Below are 18,823 nucleotides of genomic sequence, written 5' to 3'. Positions count from 1 at the left end.
ACTAAGTCATGGACATCGGTGCACTCACCTCTAAGTACTTTAGGACACGTATGTTAAAAATGAGATGAGAAAAAAAAACAACTGAGATTAGGGCTCTTATTTTTTAAAAACAACTGAGATTAGGGCTCTTATTTTTTATTGGGAGGGCAAATTTACGTAAAACGAAATGTAAGAATTCAATGAGTACACCTGTATAACTCGAATCTCTATCAAGATCCAAAACGTTACCATCGCTCCCAAATCCCCTCATGCCCTTACCTAGGCAGTCTCCACTGCCAACTCCATGGAGGCAACCACCAATTATTTTTCATCATAGATCAGTGTTGCCTGTTGGAGAATTAACATGAATCGGATCGTACAGTATACACTCCCTCGTGTAACTCTCCTGTCACTCAGTATAATGTTGTTCATACTTACCCCCATTGTTGAACGTATAGTTTCTTTGAACTGCTGAGTACTACTCCATGGCAAGAACACATCACAGTCGGTTTACCCATTTTCCTATTGATTGACACCCGGGCTGTTGCCAGTTTTGGGCTATTCCGAATGCGGTTGCTAAAAACACTCCTGTATGAGTTGGTTTACTTTGCCTATGTCTGTGTGGGTACACATAGGTTTTTATTTATCTCAGGTAAATACCCAAGAGCGAATTACTGTATCATATAGTAGGTATATATTTAGTTTCATAAAAAAGCTGCCAGATCTTTTTCCAAAGTGGTTGTGCCATTTTACTCCACATCCTTGCCAATGTTTGGTGTATCTCAGTTTGCATTTCTTTGATGACTAATGATGTTGGATACTGTCCTACACATATTTATTGTTCATTTATCTTCCTTTGTGAAATGTCTGTTCAGATATTTTGCCCATTTTTTAATAAGGCAATTTGTCTTCTTTTTTATTGAGTTATAGGATCTTTATGTATTCTGAATATAATTCCTTTGCCCCGTATATATTTTGTGACTATTTCTCCCAGGCTGCAGCTTGCACATTCATTTTTCCCATAGTATCTTTTGGTGTGAATAAGATCTTAATTTGAGGTAGTAGCTTCTTTTATGGGTATTTATTTCTGTGTCTTACCTAAGAAATTTTTGTTGCCTACCCTCCCCACCAAGTTGTGAAAATATTATCCTATTTTTTTTCTAGAAGCTTGGTGGTTTTATGTTTTATGTTGAAACCTAATATCCATTTTTTTGGTGGGGTATGAAATAGTCTTTGTTGAAAAGCCTTGCCCTTCTCCATCAGATTTTTCTGATGTTTTTTGCTGAAATTAGATAAGTACGTAAGTCTAATTCTATTTCTGGACTTTCTTTTCTGATCTATTGATACATTTATCTATTCTTATGCTAGTACATACTGTCTTAATTATTATAGCTTTGTAGTGAAACTTAAATCAAATATGCAAGTTCTCCAATTTTGTTCTCCTTTTTCTCAAGATTGCTTTGAATATTGTAGGTCCTTTTCATTTCCATGTAAATTTTAGAATCAGCTTGTCAATTCCTACTCCCCCCACCCCCCCCCCCCCAAAAAAAAAAAGCCTGGTGAGATTATAATTGGATCTTATTAAATTTGTAGATCAATTTTCAGTAATTCACATATTAAAACAATGCATAGTCCAATACATGCACATGGTGTATCTCTCCATATATCTAGTTCTTTAAAAAGTTTTCTTACCAAGGTTTTGTAGTTTTTAATGTACAAATCCTATACATGTTTTCAAAATTTATTCCTAAGTATTTCATTTTTTATGTTATCATAAAAGAAATTATATTTAAAGATTTCATTCTCTAATTGCTGCTAGTATATACAAATATAATTAACATTTGTGGATTGACCTTGTACCCCACAATCTTGCTAAACTTATTTATTGATTATAGTCGCTATTTTTCATAGGCTTCTTAGGATTTTATACATAGACATTCATGTGGGAACAGAGTTCTTTCTCTCCAGTCTGTTTGGCTTATTTTCGTTTCTTGTTTTATCACATGGGTTAGGACCTCTAGTAAATGTTGAACAGAAGTGGAGAGAGGCAACATACTTGCCTTATTCCCGATCTTAGAGAGAAACCAATATTTACCATTATGTATAATATTAATTGTAGGTTTTTAATGGATGCCCTTTATGAGATTGAGGAAATACCTTTTTATTTCTAATTTGCTGAGTTAAAAAAAGTCCCAATGATGCTGAATTTGTCATATGACTTTTTCTGATCCATTGAGATAATCATGCAGTTTTTCTTCTCTTTCTGTCAATATGGTGAATTATATCAATAGGTTTCTTTGGAATTTAAACTAACCTTGTATTCTTGGAATAAATCTCACTAGGCCACAATGTAACTTCTTTGGTAAAAAATTTCACCTGTATATATGTCCTGTCTTTATCAGGTTTTAACAACAGGTTATGCTAGCCTCATAACATGAATGGGGAACTGTTTGTTTGTTTGTTTTCCGTATTCTACAGTAGTTTGTGTAAGATTGGTATTCATCGTTTCCTGAAATGTTTGATACAATTTACCAATGAAATTATCTGGGCCTATAGCTTTTTTTGTGGGGCTGTTTTCCAGGCCATATTTAATTCAGGTTTCTCAACCCTGGCACTATGGACATTTTTGACTGGATAATTCTTTGTTGGGGGAGGCTGTTTGATTCGTTGCAGGATGGTTAGGGCCAAACCTGCCCTCTATCCATTAGATGCTAATAGCTCTCCCTCACCCAGTCGTGACACCAAAAATGTCTCTATACATTTCCAAGTATCCTCTAGGGAATAAAATCACTCCTGGTTGAGAATTACATTTGACCTATAGTTTAAAGATATATCTGAGGTCACTGAATTTTCTTTTAATACCTTTTAAAATATGCATTTAGAGCTATAAATTTCCCTTAACATTACCTTAGCTGTGCTCTGCAAATTTTTATGTGTAGTATTTTAATTATAATTAATTTAGGGATATTTTTAATTTTCCTTGTGATTTCTTCTGTGGCTCATGGGTATGTGGGTATGTTTTAATTTCCAAATGCTTTGGAATTCTCTAGAAATCATAACATTCCTGGTTTGCAATTTAATTCTATTGTGGGAGAACATATTCTTTTTTCTTTAATGTCTATTTATTTATTTTGAGAGAGACAGAGAGAGCATGAGCAAGGGAGGGGCAGAGAGAGAGGGAAAGAGAAAATCCTGAGTGGGCCTGGCATTGTCAGTGCAGAGCCTGACATGGGGCCCAGTCCCATGAACCGTGAGATCATGACCTGAGCCGAGATCAAGAGTCAGATGCCTAACTGACTGAACCACCCAGGCGCCCCTGTTTCGAGGGGATACAGTCTGTAAGATTGCGATCTTAAAATGTATTGAGGCTTGTGTTTATGGACCAACATTTGGTCCTTCTTGGTGAATATACCATGATCTCTTGAAAAAAACATCAAATTCTGTAATTGTTGGATGTGGTATTCTATACACGTTAATTCAATTAAGATGGTTGATAGTGTTAAGTCTCCTACATATTTACTGATTATTTTGGTCTACTTATTCTATCAGTTGCTGAAAGACTGGTGCTAAAATCTCTATGATTATGAGTTTATTTATTTCTCTATTTAGTCCTGTTGACTTTTGATTCATGTATTTTGAATTTCTCTTGTTAGGTAGATACACATTTACGTTGTCATGGCTTCTGTATAAATAGATTCTTTTATCATTATGAAATATCCCTCTTTGTCTCTGGTCATACCGTTTGTTTTGAAGTCTACTTTATTTGATATTAATATAGCCACTTCAGCCTCATTGTGCTTACTGTTTGCTCATTGGTATTGTTCTTTTGTAAGTAGAAATAATACTGTGATATTTTATATTTATACTGCATTATTTATGAACAGATTTAGCTTCTATGTTCTCCTTTGATCTCCACAGCAATCTTACGAGAATATAATGCTGTTATCTGCATTTTACAGAGATGAAACTGAGTCCACAGGGATTAAGTGACTTTTCTAAGAGCACAGTGCTTAGTGAGTCCTGTTCTGTCAACTGATAAGTGAGGGCAGATGTAGGAAGCATATGTGAGAAGGTGGTCCATTTTCTATCATCTAAAGCCATGGATGCTCACAGTTCCTCTCTAGGGTTCCAGGCTGACGCTAAAGAAACAGCTTTTGGTTATAAAGGCAGTGAGGGGCGCCTGGGTGGCTCAGTCGGTTAAGCGTCCAACTTCGGCTCAGATGGTGATATCGAGGTTCATGAGTTCCAGCCCTGTGTCAGGCTCTGTGCTGACAGCTCAGAGCCTGAAGCCTGCTTTGGATTCTGTGTCTCCCTCTTTCTGCCCCTCCCCCACTCAGGCTCTGTCTGTCTCTGTCTCTCTCTCAAAAATAAACATTAAAAAAAATAAAAATAAAATAAAGGCAGTAAATATCGTCACCATAGGGTGAATGGAATCAGTAAGATCTCTGAGCATCAAAGGACAGGCTGGGCTGGGAACAGTACTGTCACAAGACACATTTGATGAGCACCATCTCTCTGTCTCCATTTTTTGTTAGAGGTAGTATAGTTGGGCCTAGAAATAGAAGGATGGATCAGGTGCTCTCTGGTTGGCCACCCGCCCTGAGATCCCATGACTCCTTCTTATGGAGGCCATAAGAAAAGCTGATGTCTCAGATTGCCACTCACAAGGGGAAACTGGCCTTTCTGAGGGACCCTTTGCTTGCTTCTCACTTGGCAGTCTAAGCCCCAGGTGGCCAAGCTGTTGGCCTTCCTGGGGCTTGTCTGCTCCAGCTGGACCCGGGAGCTCAGCTATGCAAATGCCAGTTATGAGTTTGTATTTGTGCCGACCTTACCTTTTGCTTTGGAACCTCCAATGCCCACATGCCTGCCGGTAGGAAATCTGTCTAGTGAGTTTGGGCAATTGTTTGTTTGTTTGTCTTTTGTTCAAGTGGTAAATTTTATAGCTCATAGATATGAACTTGGTGATTTTAGTAAATATCCCTAGCTTTGTTACACTGATTTCTGTAACACAAAATGCACTTTGCCTTTGTTTGTTACCTAGTCCGCTTAAACCACTTGCTGTCCTCAATATAAACCGAAGACTTTTCTGCTTCTGTGTCCCTGACATGCTCTTTCTCTCTGGTTGACTCACCCCCAATGTCAAGTTCAAATACCACCTTTCTGAGAACCCCCACCGCCTTGTCAGTCAGAGTAAATGACTCTGAGCTCCTGGGGCCCGTTGGAGGAATCTCCCGCCCTCAGTGAGCCCCAAGGATCCCCTGGAGGAAACACATTCCCCTTCAAGAGGTATGGGAAGGCAGAGTTCGGGCTTCAAACCAGCTGTAAGGGCAAACCCGCAAACCCACTGGGTGAGTCCCGTGCCCGTCACACCCATCCTGAGTGGTCACTGTCTGCGCATCAAGTTATCAAGTCCTGGGAAACTTCGCATTGATCAACAGTGTCTGTTTTCAGTCTGGAGCTGGATGGAAAGGGTTAAGCGGTTAGGCAATTCCCCTGTGGCTTGGTTATTTCTGGAGAATCCTGGCACAAGTAATTTGCATAATGCAGACTTATCTCCTGGATGATGCGGTGCCGTGCGATCCCAATGCAAACGAACTCCAGCTGTATTAACGTCCAGGCTTAGGGGGCTGAGTGCAGCCTTCCTGGGAGCCCTCGCAGGAGATCACTCTTGCCCTTTCCAGCCCCAGGGACCGTCAAGTACAGGCAGAGCCGAGAACTGTGCCGGTGGCTCCCACTTCCTCCTCAGCACATGGGGTTAGGGGGACAGTCAGGAGTTCGAAAGGGGCAGAGATCTGAGAGGCTCTTCAGCCTGGTCCCAGGCCACTCCTCCATTTGTGGGCTGCATCCTGGCCACGCAGATGCTCGGCATCATCTTCTCCTGTGGTCCCACAAGGCTTGTTATGAATTAATAAACCCTGCACAGTGTTACAATGTTCTAGGCTCTGCTCTAAGTACCTCATGGGTAGTAACTCATTTCATACTACGGTAACCTCAGCGGTCTTGCCCTAGAGTCTCCGACTGGCTGAGAGCTGGTCTATGAGGTCGGATGGATCTAGTTTCAAATCCTGATTCTGTCACTTAGTCGCCATGTGACCAAGGGCACGTTGGTTGCTGCCTCTCTGCCCTAGTTTCTCCATCTATAAAATGGGTTCTCAAAGGATTACCTTGAAGATTAGATGAGCTACTATAATACACAAAGCACTTGTCCTAGGGCCTGGTGTCTTGAGTGACAGGTGGCACCGGGGAAGAACGAGAGAGAAAACCTGACGTCTCAGAGATCTGTCTCTGTGGCCTATGGGATCCGACACGAAAACATTCTCCCCTGAATAGAAGACCATATCCAGCGTTCTAGAGGCGTGTGGCTCTTCTCTGTCACAGAGCTCTGGAACTCGTGATCTCCTGCCTGGGGAGCGGTGGAAGGGAGTGTGAGATGGCAGCGAATCAGAGCTCTTACCACAAGGGTCTTAGGATGCGGCGCAAACTGAAAACTCGGTCTTGAGCATTTGTGCTTCTGATTAGATTCACTTGTCTGCCAGGGGCTGTGGGGTGGAGGCGGGAGGGGGAGAGAGAAACCTCTGACTCACACCTGCAGAGCAGGGGACCTGCCTGGGGGAGTCACAAGTGCCCACCCTCCTTTCTGCCATCAGAAACCCTCCTCGCGAGGGACACCCTGATGACCTCTGCCAACAAAGAGACCTAGGGCGTGGGATCACCCCTTCCTCATCTCCTGGGAGATAATCATAATCTAGTCTTGCCCCTTTAGCAGGGTGTGTAGTGGGGAAATCAGGGGTCCCAAGCAGGGGGCTGGCATGTTCCTAGGGAAGACACAGCATAGAGGTCCGGGTCCTGGATGGCACAGAATAGCCTGAGGGCCCCGAGCGACTGGGCAAGCTTGGACTGAGGGTAACATCCGCCCCCTGAAGATTTCACTTCAGGCTAGTCCTTTCTTTTAGGTCTGGCATTCTTGGACTCCCTCAGACCTCGCAGGCCCTGGCCCTGGATGGGGAGGGCCTGGATGGTCAGCAGCCTCAAGCACAGGCAACAGGGATCTGCGCCCGGGCCTTTCACACCACCCCCCACGGAACCTGCCAGGAGAAAGTTAATGAGTGATTTATTAAGTCACACAGGTGACATTCCTGCTATTCACCTCCCAAACCCAGATGGCTGAAGGATACTTTTATTTAGGCTTTAACAGTCAGACAAACGATTTTGCTAAAGTAAGTATTTAAAACACAGATTTGGATTTTACATATTTTAGAGCAGTTTCTTTGCAGAGATGACTCAAGGAAATCTCCTTGGCATGTAGCACAGCAGGTAAATCCCAGCCTGAATGCACAGCTCCCCGGGGACCAGGTTTCCACCAGATCAAGATAAGGCAGGTAGAGCTATTACCAATATTTAATCAGGATACATAGCATTCGGCTCTGTAAAGGCAACGCTCCGGACGTGTGCTTGTAGACTCTGGCTAAGTGCCAAGGAAAGTATTAGTCCCTCCCTCGCTTGAAGGGTAAGATTACAGAGTTATTTGGCCCCGAAGCCAGTCACTGGAATTCAGATGGATATGTTGTGCCGAACAGCAGCCCTGCTTCCCCGGACTCCTATATCCTTAACAGCCATGCTGTGGTTCTGGGTCTGTGCTGGTCTGGGATAGACACAGCCTGGTCTAGCCTTACTCTCTGTAGAAAGCCCCCTACCCCACCACTCTCCTAATTGGACCTTCCCAGCCACCCCCTCATTATTGTCCACCTTCCCTGCTCAGCCAGCGCTCAGCACAGTCAACTGAGGGGTGGTCTTACAGGAAGGAAGAAATGCTCTCTTTCAGTTCTTATATTTGCTCCTTTCTATTTCCAAATGCCTTCTTCTAGGGATCTGATTTCCCTGAGGGTGAACTCTTGCCCTCAGAGCTAAGGGGATCAGCCATGTTGGGGAAAGGATGTCAGATGAGTCCTGGGTTTTGGGGACCTGCTTCCGTAAACATCCTCTGACCTCAACAGACAAGAGCTCTCATGCCTGTTCTCCATCCAGCTTCCCTGTTGGCTGTCACTTGTCCTGCCGTTTCTTCTCCCCTGGTGTGTGTGTGTGTGTGTGTGTGTGCATGCTGGGGGTGAGGCATGAGCTCTGGATATTTCCCTGATAGAAATCCTGCAGTTGTGATGAGACATTTAGTAATCGCCAGTAGATCTCTGCCAGTTCCAGGGCAGAAGTCACAGCTTCTCATAGGTCTTCAGGAACCAGACGAGTTGCCAATATTACTTATCACTTAATGCTCTAGGCACAGAGTTGAGTGCTTACTCCATTACCTCATTTAATTCCTCCCTACACCTTCTGAGCTAAGTGCTAGCATCAGCTTTGTTTTATAGAAAAGGCTGAAGAGACGCAGAGAGGTTAAGTAAACTTATTTTAGGTCACACAGCTATTGAGTGGCCAAGTCAACGTGGAAGCCAAGATCTGAACCTACGCTGCATCCTTTAACACCATATGTTACCATTTCTCTAATGTAAATAATCAAAGTGACTTTAAGTTTTCTATAATTGCATAAGCAGCGCACGGATACGTTATTCTTGTGGAAAAATTAAGACGGCTCAGAAAAAGCTGCAATCCCCTATTTTTGTGTCACTTTTCCCCATTCTGGTGGTAATTATTGTCAGTTTGGCTAATTCAGAGCTTTTTCTATCTCACATTCATGTTAAGTAAATGCAGAGAAAGCATCAGCATCCCTTATTATCCGTTAATACACGGAATGGTGTTTACAAGCATCGTTTTCGAGATTCTTTCACTTCACAATATGTCTTGACCCTCTTTCCATGTACACATAGCAGATGCATTCATCCCTGTCTGCCACTGCCTGGAGTTTCCCGTTGTGGGTACGTAAGCCGTAGTTGTCTGGTTCCTCTGTTGTTCGTTGTTTGTTGGTGAACAGTTGGTGAACATTTGTTACCCAATTTCCACCACCATGATGTTTTAACCAAAATCCTTGAACACGGATATATGAAGCATTGATGACAATGGTCATTAGCTACAGGAAGGAAATGATGACAGGGGAGACTCAGAGGTGTCTTTCCTGGGAAATCTTTAAGGATGGCAAGCTCACACCTGGACTGGACCCAGGAGCCATCCTCTGGGGGCGGAGGACTGGATGACAGGGTATTAGTGGCCAGTCGATTTCAGAGCAGGGCCGTAAAGCCACAAGCCATGACCTTGACTTTGACCAGCCAGCCTAGGAGGGGTGGAAGGCCAAATAGCATGGACATTCATCACTTTTTATGAGAATTACAAATTCTCAAGAAATGCTCTTGTGCTTTTGAAATGTCAACTCTTTGCCTTTGAAGTGTCTTAACTTTGCAACCCTAACTTCTCTCACATTTTGTATGGCAAATGTGCGGGCATCTAGACCACCGAGGTAATGCTGATAAAGTAGTGATGCTTTCATTCGGTGAGTTTTATTTTCCTATCAGCATTGCACAGTCATCTTGGCTCTGACCTTCACTCGGTGTGAGTAACTTTGAGAAAATGGTGGAACTGTCTTAAGTGTCAATCCTTTGTAAAGATTGGATGACAATCATGTCTGTAAGAAAAGCTAATGACTATGGAACACCTAAAATGCACCAGACATTGTGGTTATTTTTTTTGAAATGTTCGTTTGTTTGTTTATTGAGAGAGAGAGAGAAAGAGAGAGAGACATGGGGGAGGGGGGAGAGAGAGAGAATCCCAAGCAGGCTCCTTGTTGTCAGCATGAGATCACGCTCATAAACTGTGAGCTCATGACCCGAGCGGAAATCAAGAGTCCGTCGTTTAACCGCCTGAGCCACCCAGGCGCCCCCAGATATGGTGCTATTACTCACTTCACATGTGTGATTGGGTTATTACCTAATTTAATGCCACAGCAAGTAAAAGTAGGTGGTGGACCCTGGAGGCAAATCTGGGTTGAAATCCACTAGCAGTGTAGCCTTGGGAAAATGACCTAGTGTCTCTGTGGCTCAGGAAGTTTTGCTGAGAAGGGTAAAGGACTGATAAACCAGACGCCAGAAACAGCCCATGGGCTTTCAGTGTGAGAAGTCCCTCCACCCCCAGCCGCGATGCCCCCACCAGGTACTACCCTGGTGTTGGGCTGGAAGCAAGGGAGGTAAAGGCCTTCGTGACAACCTAGGTAAATATAACCATGACAGCAATAACTGACCCCACCTGCCAGGGCTGGGCCAGCTCTCCTGAGGAGTGGCCTTCTCTTGGGCCTGGTAGATGGTCCCAGTGTGGACAATCCTTGGCTTGAGAAGAAGCAAAGGGGGGTCATACATTCCAGAGGGAGGTGGGGCCTCGGGGGTTATTTTAAGGAATTGGCTCATTTGATTAAGGAGGCTGGCAAATCCAAAATCTGCAGAGTGGGTCAGCAGGCTGGAGATAGGGGAAGGGCCGATGTTGCATTTCAAGTCTGGAGGCCAGGGAAGAACTGATGAGAATGGACACTGAGGCACAGAGAGGTGAAGGAACTTGCCCAAAGGCAAACAGCAGGGAGAAGAAGAGCCAAAGTTTGGACCTCGGCAGTCTTTTCTCCAGAGCTTATGCCCCTAGCTGCTCTATAGTCTGTGGCCTTTGTATAATGAGGCTATTAGTGTATCTGTTCCCTTGTTGAATTCTCGTGAGGTTAAAAGAAGGCACGTAATGTGCATGGTGACTGGCAAAGAGGAGACACTCAGTGCTTGCTAACTCTGTTCTCTTTGCTCTCTTCTGTTATGAAAACTGAGGCACGGGGTACCTGGGTGGCTCACTCGGTTGGGCATCCGACTTCGGCTCAGGTCATGATCTCACGGTCCGTGAGTTCGAGCCCCGTGTCGGGCTCTGTGCTGACAGCTCGGAGCCTGGAGCCTGCTTCAGATTCTGTGTCTCCCTCTCTCTGACCCTCCCCCGTTCATGCTGTCTCTCCCTGTCTCAAAAATAAATAAACATTAAAAAAAATTAAAAAATAAAATAAAATAAAAGATATAGTAAATATTTAAAAAAAAAAAAAGAAAAAAAGAAAACTGAGGCACGTGCCCACAGACAGCCTGGTTGCTATTACCATTTGACTCAGATCCCTGTGCAGCCAGGAATGGATTTTTAGGCAGTGGAGAATGCTGCATGTGCATGTGTGAAGCTGGGCGGCCCATGGCTGCGGCACCTGCATTCCTCTGTGTGTGTCTCCAAGTCAGACTGGGGCTGAGCCCTCAACAGGGCAGAAGCCTGGAGAGAGATCACAAGGCTTGAGGCTGACCTGTAAAGCCCAGGGCCCTGCAGCTAGCAGGGAGATTAGGGGCTGGGAGGCTTCAGGGGCCTTTATGAGGGTGCCCTTTGTCCTGGACTGTGGCCTTGGCATGCACCCAACCCCTGTCTCTGCTGCCAGACGCCAGGCACGATCGGGAGGACAAGGAACCGGTCAGACGATGATCCCTGAGGCCACCACACCTGACCCTCTGCCCCTGTTATCAGTCCATCTGACTTGAGACCCAAGATGAAACAGTTGAGCCGTCTGGCTGTGGCATGTGCGAATGATACTCCCGCCCATGTCTGCGGGCTGTGCACACTGGCCCCTGTGGGGTAAGTGACCAAGTGCAATGAGGCAAGCTCTGGGGCCAGCAGGCCTGGGTTCAAATCCTGACTCCATTTACTAACATTACTAACATTATGACACTGGTCAAGTCACTTTCCCTCTTCAAGCCTCAGTTTCTTCATCTGTAAAATGGGGGTTATATGACTGATCTCTGAGCTGCTGGTTGGTTCAGTGAAAGGTGCTCACATATGTCAAAGGTCTTGGCCCCAAACAGGAGTTCCTTTCTTCTTGTCTGTCCTTGGAATCACTCCTTTTCTGATTAAGACGTTGGTCCTAAGGCTACCTTCTCTGACAATCTGCTCTCTTCCTTGAGACTACAAGCACGGAGGAAGGTCCAAATCACCCTGGGCTGGCCCCATACGTGGGGCCTGGGCATAGAGTGACTGACAAAGCCAGGCCAGGGTCCCCGCCCAGCAGTCTTGAGAAGGGGAGGCCCGTTTGGCTGAGACCCGGACAGTGGTGACAGTCCCCCTTCAGGGAAAACACCCCAAACTGCTGGGGTGGATGAATTCTTGTACATTTCAGTTATATCTCCTGGGAACATGTCTCAGCTGGCTCTGATTGATTTATTTTGGCTTTCAAGTTATAGCACACGAATTTCTGAATTTCAAAGCCCTCTAGCCAATATGCAAATGGTTTTAATTTGAGGTGTAACAGACAGGTGGAATTAACACTCAAAAGCCAGCACTTTCTTGGTAGTTCCTGCCATAGAGCTGATCACTAAAAAGCAACATTATTTTTTCTTGTAGAAATCGTAGGGGTCTCTTCTATCCCGTGGTTCTTTTAGGCTGTGGTGTTAAAGGGAAAAATCACTTAAGGAGAAAATTCTAAGAAGAAGGAATTTTTTTTCCTTGTTTTTGAATACAATACATTGTTTTCTGTGTGTGGGTGTAGCACGAGTGGGTTGGGGGCTGTCGTTCGAATGACAGTTGGGTCCATCCTGGATCAGAGAGGAAGATGTCAGGCAAATCTGGGACTCCCCCCAGAATTTGTTTTGGTCCTTCCTTGTCTATTTTTCCTTTTTTTCCCCCCGTTATTTCTTTGTGGGTTTTTTTGTGGGACGTTCTGGGCCAACAGACTAGATCGTGAGTAAGTAATGGGAATTAAGATAATGGTTAAAAGCACGAGCTTTAGAGTTGGACAGATGTGGATTCACATCCTGATTTTTTCCACTTCCTGTCCTTGTGACCATGGGCACTTTGTTTGACCACCCGAACCCACAGGTAACTTGGTTACCTATAGAATGGAGAACAGCACCTGCTTCATGTTGCCAGGACGAAATACATAATTATGTACATCATACAGCACCCAATCCTTAAAAAGACTCTCATACAACGTTCAGTTCTTTGTTGAATGTGTTACTGACGAACTTAGGAGCCCAGTGCACCAGCAACTGCTAAGTGCTCTGTGGGGAGGTAAGAGAAAGGCTGGCCTTGTGTTTTGGCTCTAAGGTCTGGGAAAGAGAGGACTCACACGCGACTGGAACAAGATGATGGATCCAAGCCGGGGCGCGACAAGATGGTAAGATGAATGAGGCAGGTGGTGATAGGAACTGAAATTCAGGGAAGGAAGCCCCTCGAAGGGAGGAGGTGCCTGGCATTTCCTGAGCACTTACCATGTGCCCTGCAGCCTTTGCGGCACTGGACGGACCCCTCCATTCTTGCCAGAGCCCTGGGAGGTGGGCATTTTTACTCCCATTTTATTCGCAAAAGGGCACTGAGGCTCAGAGGCATGGAATGACCTGTCTGAGGCCCTCCAGCCAGAAGCGGCTGGGTGGCAATAGAGTGTGTACCCTGGCGGACAGGCTTGAGCTGACCTTGAAGGAAGGGTAGGGTTCAGAGAGGCAGAGGCTTGGTTTGCTGCCTTCTCTGCTGTGGGAATGTGCCTCACTGGGAAGCGCTGGGGCGCGAGGAGGCCCTCTGGGGACACACCGCCGGGCATGTCGTGGCTGGCAGGCTGTGGACATCTGTGCCAACCAGTCCTGGCAGGTAGAGACCACATACGGCTTTTGCCCCGCCACAGCCCGGCGGCGAAACCTGACTCGCATCTTGGACACGCAAGGTGCCCGTCATTTGCCTTCTTATCAGGCTGGGCACATGCCACGGCCAAGTGGCCACCCGGGCCGCCCCTGTCGGGGTAGATCCACTTCGCGCTGTGTGGGCGTTTGCACCGCCCGGACTTCGGGTTTTGCATTTTTGAGGGTTTCGCCTGTGGCTGCAGGGGGTGGGGCGGGCTGGAATGCTGGGTGCTCGCTCTTGAGCACCAACCAGGCTTAGGGCGTCCAGGGACGGGCCCGGTCACGGTGTAAGAGGGGCTGGTTTGAATCCTGCCCATCTTTCTTGGTCGTATGCCCTTGGGCAGGCCACCCGGCCTCTCTAGGCCTTCTCTTCCTTACCATAAAATGGGAATGGCAAAAGATATTAACCTTCAGTTTCATTTTGAATATCAGATATTATAAAGAGCCTGCTCTACCTTGCCAGGTGCCCCGTCAAATGAATCATCATTATTTTCAGGGGTGTTAGCTGCTTCTGGAGCAGTGAGAGCTCTGAACTCTAGAAGAGTGCCCAGAGAGGAGGGTCCAGGGAAGAGTGCAAGACTGTGTCGGGGGCCTTGATGCTAACTTGGTGCTAACACTCGGAAGAACCCCGGCTTCAAACCCTAAGCTGCCAGGGGGAAATGGTGCTCCACGTGAACAGGTGGAAAACCCGTGTTTCACAGATTGTTCAAAAAGGCCGCGTGATTGTGACACAGCGTTGCCCCTAAAAGGTCACAGCTGCGCTCAAACAGGGCTTGAGGAGGGTGTAGTTCACACGGGATCGTCCAGTCGGCAACTGTAGCAACCACAACGTGCAGACACAGGCGTGTGCTCCTTGCTCGTCAGATGCAGGGCTCGGTGGAGAGAACACAGTGCGTGTCAAACACCCTGGATTTAACTGCCACTTGCCACCGTGTGACAAGTTCCTTCCGCCCTCTCTGACCCTTTCTCACGCCTGGAGCCTGTGTCCCTTCACCCCTCCAGTCCCCTTGGCATTTACAAGAGCCCTGTCAGGTTGGCATTATTACAATTATTATGATGATGAGCAAACAAGTGCAGACCGCTTAAGGGACTCGCCCAAGGTCACTTCTAAGAAAGCCAGAGTGAGAACGAGGTGTCACGCTAGGATTGAGCCTCCTGTGTTGAAAACCTCTCAGCCAAGGGGCGCCTGGGTGGCTCAGTCAGTTAAGCGTCCGACTTCGGCTCAGGTCATGATCTCGCGGTTCATGGGTTCGAGCCCTGAGTTGGGCTCTGTGCTACCAGCTCGGAGCCCAGAGCCTGCTTCGGATTCTGTGTCTCCCTCTCTCTCTGCCCCTCCCCTGCTCATACTCCCTCTCTCTCTCTCTGCCTCTCTCAAAAATAAATAATAAAGACTAAAAAAAATTTTTTTAAAAAAAGAAAACCTCTCAGCCAGGACCCCTGGGACCCTCTCGAAGAAGTTCTGGGCCAGTGGAGACCCTGAGCCTGTCCTTTGGCATCGTGATCACTGCGTTTTTCCAAACTAAATTCCTGTTCTCTGGTGATACCAGCTGGATATTTGCATACTATATCTCTGAGAACAATCTCAGGCCAAAACTCTGACATTTTACGAGAGGTTGGCTAATTATATGAGGCACCATTGGTCTGCTGCCACGGAACAGTTAGGGTAGAGTGACTATTTCAGAGGGTTGTAAAAATTCCCTGGACAGTTATTGCCAAAAAAGCTCTCAGTGGACTGCACAGTGTTTTTATGGAGACATTTTTTGGGAGGGTGGGTCTGGCTTTAGGGAGCGTCTCTAAAGAATAGTCTTCATTGGTCTGGGGTTTTGACTTTGATCAGTTCAGTCTTAAATCAACTTTATTCTCAAGTACTTGGCTGACCAGCCTGTAGCTTCAAAGCCCCAGTCAAGTGAAGGCAACACAGGGTTGGGCCAGAGAGTGGAGGGTAGTTCCAGTTCAACTGGGGTTCTCCCCTGAGTTGCAGAAATTGGGCTGTCCCCTTAAACATGGCGGTCCAGTGGATCAAACAAGAATTTTATTTTTTTCTCCAGCAATTGTAGGAACGAGTCAGCGTGGTTGGAGGAGAGGCTGTGGCTTCCATAGATGCAACCTTAGCAAGGTTTTCTCCCCTTGGCCTTACACTTGTTAGCAGAAGGGCATGGAAGCTTATCGCTGTGAGAGGCCAGGGAGCAAGAAGTCGGCCCTTCTTGGCCCTCTGCACGGGGCCAGGAGGAGCAGATTTCTGCAAATCGGGCCTCACGGAGGTCCAAGACCTCAGCTTAATCTTACCTTGCCCAACGGCCAGCTTGCAGAGTCATGTATAATCCCCACCCCACTCGGTGAGAGGACGTCGTGGCAAGAGGGGAAGGGCATGGGTAGAGGAGTCGGGCCTAGAGCTGGAGACACAGTGGCCAGTTCTGAAGACATGTGACTGGGGCTGGGGAGCTGGCTGACTCTTCGTTCCATTCCTTCACCCCCAAGGGGAATGCCATCCCTCCCGAGCTTCCCGTGCTGAAGTAGAAGGAATAGTGAACAAAGAATTTCTCACAATCCTCTTGAAGAAAAGGTAGCCCGTCAAAAGGTACAAACTTCAAGTTATAAAATAATGAAGTCCTGGGGACACGGTCTACAGCGCTAAGGATACTGCATTGCAGATTTGAACGTTGCTAAGAGAGCAGTCCTTAAAAGTCCTCAAAAGTTCTCATGAGCCAGAAAAAAACTTTTTTTTGGTAACTACGTGCGCTGTGGATGTTAACTAGACTTACCTGCCGTGATCGTTTTGGAATGTGTACAAATATCGAATCCCCAATCACTGCGTTGTATACCTGCAACCAATATAATGTTATACGTCAGCTATACCTCAAACAAACAAACAAAATAAATCAGAGGCTCAGTCCTCACCCTAAACCTATTGAATCATTTTAACAAGATTTCCCCTCAGGTGATTCATATGCTCATTAAACTTTAAGAAAAAAGGGGGGACAGAAAAGAAAAACGTAAAGGTAAGCCAATAAGCCCTTCGCAGCACAAGCTGCCAAAATCCATCAAATTCTTTGAGTGTGAGCAGTTCCCCTCCCCCACCCGCAGGTTCAGGGGTCCCTGCGGAGGAGGGGGGCTGCTGTGGTTCCTGGAGGAGTCGGGGTGCATCCCACAGGGGGTGCTTCAGCAGACTCGCACTTGTTCCTTCTGTTTGATCAGCATCTGTGACACATTCTTGGAATAGACTCCTTACTTTTCTTCTTTCCCTCCTTTCCCCCACCCTTTTTCCCTTTCTCTCTCCTCCTTCTTTCAACTTCCTCCGCCTCCTTGGTCCTCCTTTTTTCTATCTTCCGGTCCCCAACTTTCCCCCTTCCTTTCTTCCTAGACATTGATTTTGGTCCCTCCTCCTGACAGTCTCACCTCCTTAACAGAACTGTGGGCTCCCAAAGCTGGAGACCACGTCCTGAACTTGCACCCCACCTGGCAGATGCAGAGACTTTCTAGAAGTATTTTTCAGCCTGGTTCTCAGTGAGGCTGTGTCCTTCCTGGCCAGTGCCTGTGCTGCAGAGACCACAACAGAGGCACTGCTCTCCCCTCCAAGCCTTCCTGGGGCTCCTTCTTTGGCTGTGGCTCTGCCTCTCGGGCAGCTTCAGTAGGTGATGATAGCCTGTCTCCGCCCTGGATGGCTTGTCCTGTCTTCTACAGCCCAATGTTCCTTCCACAGACCCTTGTTTCTACTGCAAAGTCCCTTTTCTGGAACCGAACAAGCAAGGTTAGAGCTCCCCTTTTCTGCGTTTCTTTATTCCCCTGATGGAAGCAATTCTCAGTGGCCAATGAAAAACTAAAAAAGTCTGAGCCTTAAGTTTCTGACTCAGACTGTCTGAAAAAATAACACAAAGTAAAAAATGAATTTGCTGAGCTCTATCCACAGGATATTATCCACACAAACATGTATCATTATCCACACTTGAAGGGCGAAATCTTGGCGTTTCGCGAGGACTGTGCCCATGATGCAGAGATGCGTGGGGGTGGGGGCTCAGGAAGCCTTAAGGTTAAGCAGCTAATGGCAGTGGTGCCCTTGCTATGAGGCAGGCACCAAGCTAGCTGTTTCACGGACATCCTCATGGAGTCCCCCAACAACTGTGGGAGGCAAGCAAGTGTTATTTACATGCCCATTTTACAAAGGAGAACACTGAGGCTTAGGAAAGACTAAGTCATTTAGTGAAGGCTTCCATGCCTCGGGATTCAAGTCAGGGATGACCCTGGTTGTAGCCCCTCTATTATACTACCTCTGAAAGGAAAACCACAGTGTCGATGTTTAGAAAGGCTTTAGGATTAGACAGATTATGTTTGAATTGTGGTCTTCTAACTAATTGGTGTGGGCCTTTAGCTCAAACTCCGGATTTCAGTGGTCTCATCTATAAAACGGGATAACAACACGTAGCCCACTGGTTGGTTATGGGGGCCAGATGAGACAGTGGGTAGGTGGTCTTGCTGACACAAAGCAACTGGGAAGCCCCACCTAGCTGATGTCAGCAGAAACACGATTTTCTCCTGAAGTGCAGAGAACACATAAAACCCAGATAGGCACAGGAGTCTTTCCCGAAGGCTTGAAGGATGACATCTGTGCCCTTGATGATGCTCTCAGAATCCCCATTTCCTCCAACGCGGGATGGCCCTTGTCTCAGTGTCTCAGAACATTTGGAAAGGTCTTGGAGGTTCTGGGCATACCATGGGACCTGACTTCCTGGGATGACCTCCTCGTCATCCAGAAAAATAGCATCCCACAAGTCATCCCCAGGACGAAAACCAATGTTGAAGAGGTTTTCTGAATGAGTGGGTTTTACCCCAATGATTGGTGTGCTTTGGGCACTACATGGTACCCGGAGACGTTAGAGTCCTTGTCCAACGTTACAGAGCAAATGAGTAAGTGGGGGATCCAGGAATCAAACCCAGGTCCGTCTGGCCCGAGGGCTCTAAAGTCTGGGCTGTCCTGCTCTCTGAGGAGACCATGAGGTCAGTGTCTGGGAAGCTGGACTCCTACTCCCCGCCCCCGGGCGGCCGGAAGGGGACCTACAGAAATGCACGCACCTGTCCCTGCGGTTGGGTGGAGGGAACACCGAGGCCCAGGCTCCGCATGGCTGACCAGGTTGGAAGGTGCCCTCGTGTCCTCCGCAGGAGAGAAAACTAGCCTTGGAAAAGGGCAGCCAAGCCCATCGTAGCTCTGCTCCTTTCTCTCGTCCCCGCAGAGCGCTGGGTGCAGAGAGGAA

The 18,823-nt window shown here is 46.7% G+C and overlaps 1 long non-coding RNA gene across 2 annotated transcripts in view; it reads right to left on the bottom strand.

Moving 5' to 3' along the window:
* Nucleotides 1-18,807, bottom strand: part of LOC122231061 — a 28,578-nt gene extending 9,771 nt beyond the window's left edge. For both annotated transcript variants that reach the window (XR_006208175.1, XR_006208176.1), the window contains exons 1-2: nucleotides 18,645-18,807; nucleotides 16,340-16,399 (exon numbers count right to left, since the gene is read on the bottom strand). This is a non-coding gene — a long non-coding RNA (uncharacterized LOC122231061). The remainder of the gene's footprint in view (nucleotides 1-16,339; nucleotides 16,400-18,644) is intronic.
* Nucleotides 18,808-18,823: the final 16 nt, after the last annotated feature.

This window comes from Panthera tigris, chromosome D1 (genome assembly GCF_018350195.1).
Source record: "Panthera tigris isolate Pti1 chromosome D1, P.tigris_Pti1_mat1.1, whole genome shotgun sequence".
NCBI lineage: Eukaryota > Metazoa > Chordata > Mammalia > Carnivora > Felidae > Panthera > Panthera tigris.
Note: the sequence above shows the minus strand (reverse complement) of the source record. Positions and strands in the feature narration are given on the sequence as shown.